The 2,200-nt window shown below is 32.3% G+C and overlaps 1 pseudogene; it reads left to right on the top strand.

Moving 5' to 3' along the window:
• Nucleotides 1–220: 220 nt before the first annotated feature.
• On the top strand, nucleotides 221–1,067 carry LOC127115702 (UDP-glycosyltransferase 708D1-like; annotated as a pseudogene).
• Nucleotides 1,068–2,200: the final 1,133 nt, after the last annotated feature.

The following is a 2,200-nucleotide window of genomic DNA, read 5'->3' on the forward strand; positions in this document are numbered from 1 at the left end:
ATTAACGAAAGGTCAACATCAACATCAGCTCAATGAGGCAAAATCACATGCACCTCATCCCATTCAAGTTGGTTAGATACTATTATGAGAATGGTACTTAGGAAAACGAATGGTAGGCGAAAGAATGGTAGAGAGGCATTGAGAATAGTAATTTATTTATAAAAAAAAGGGACGAAAATGGTCGAGTCATTACTTTATAAATTCCGCTTAAAATAAACTATAAGCATCATTCACACTAGCTAGGTTCCTTTGTTTGTTCTTTTCCTTATACGAAAACTAATGATGTCTTGTTCAAAAGAATCCTATGTTGCTCATGTTGCTTTCCTCCCAAGTGCTGGCTTAGGCCACCTCAATCCATGTCTAAGAAGAGCTGAACTATTTCTTCGTTATGGATGCAAACTCACTCTCATTACACCAAAACCAACTATCTCTTTAGCTGAATCAGATCTCATCACTCATTTTTGTTCTTCATTCCCTTCATCTCAACTCACTCAAATCGACTTAAATCTCATCCCTTTAGATCCATCGATCGATGTTAACTTGGTCGATCCTTTTTGGATTCAGTTCGCTTCATCAACTTTTACCTTCAATTCTTTCAACACTTTCGCTCTCAGCTCTCTTCTATGATGTTACTTTGATTTCACCTATGGTTTCCATCATGGAAAATTTCTCTTTTTCTAGCTACATCTATTTCGTAGCACCGGCTAAAATGTTTTCTTTCTTTGCATATCTTTCGGTGCTTTCTGAGAAAAATAAAGATGAAAAGCATTTTTCATTCATCGGAGATTTTGTTGAAATACCTGGAATTCCACCAATACGGAGATCTTCACTCCCTCCTTTGCTTCTTCAAACCAATAGTTATTTTCAGAAGATATTTATGGAGGATAGTCCTAAACTTACAAAGCTTAATGGAATTTATGTGAACTCTTTTGAAGAATTAGAAGGCGAGGCACTAACTGCACTTAATGATGGAAGAGTTGTTCCTGGGTTGCCTGCTGTGTAAAAACTTTTCAAACATCACACCCATTCACTTGTGTTACTTTATAAAAATCAAACATCTTCAAACATACAGTATCTATGACTAATTACGTGTGTAAAAACTTTTTAAGTTCACGTTAGCATATCAATTAAATTCAAACTAATTAAAATATCAAATTAATATCAATTAAATTCAAACTAATTAATATCAATTAAATTCCAACTAATTAATATCAAATTAACTAATATTTAATAGTTTATAAATAAGTTGATGTTTCTTAGATAATAAATTAGCTGATTGATATTTTAGTACTTAATAATGTTAATTATTGAACTAGTAATAAATATATAATATTTATTTTTTTAATCTAATTAACAAGTTTAAAATTAAGAAAAAGCTTAATAAATTATAAACTATAAATCATATCAGTTTATAAACTATAAAATGTTTATATGTCTTACGCTCCTTCTGTTTTAAGTTGATTTGAAAAAATTGAATTTTTGGAGATATCATTAGTGTAGTTCATCCTCTTTTTTAGATTTATTTCCCTCGTTATATAGGCCGAGCCTTTCGACTTGTTTCAAAGTGGTCAAGACATAAATGACTCATGGGTTTGGGATTTCGATTTCAATGGATTGACTTTGGGTGATGATGAGTTGTTGCTATTAGATGACTTGCCTAAGCCTAACGAAGAGGACTATTTTGTTTGGTGGAGACACTAAGATGATTTCTCGGTGAAAGTTGCAACAAGAGGATTCATGGGTCTAGTTTGGGGGAGCATATTTTGGATCCTATTAAAATTAAAGCACTCGATCAATTATAGAAGACCAAAGTTCCTAGTAAAATTCTTATTTTTGGTTGGCGATTGATTCTCAACCGATTGCGTACTAGAATAGAATTAACTAAGAGGGGCATTATTGGAGGAGTTCATAATGTGGTTTGTATTTTATGTTTTTTGGTACATGAAGATTTGGAGCACTTGTTTTGTCGTTGTTCTTTTTCCAACATCTTAAGGACCAAATTTTGCTTATGGATTGGGGTTGACCCTTTAATTTTATGTGATTCGCTTTTAGAGAGATTTATTAATCTTAATTTTTCTCCTTCTTTTTGGTTTTTTGGTCTTGTTTTTTGTTGGTCCATTTGATCTTGCCGGAACTCTATCCTTTTTAAAGATTGTATTCTTGCTAAGTCGAAGGTGTTGGGTTTTATGAAAGTTTTATC

This window comes from Lathyrus oleraceus, chromosome 1 (assembly GCF_024323335.1).
Source record: "Lathyrus oleraceus cultivar Zhongwan6 chromosome 1, CAAS_Psat_ZW6_1.0, whole genome shotgun sequence".
Lineage (NCBI taxonomy): Eukaryota > Viridiplantae > Streptophyta > Magnoliopsida > Fabales > Fabaceae > Lathyrus > Lathyrus oleraceus.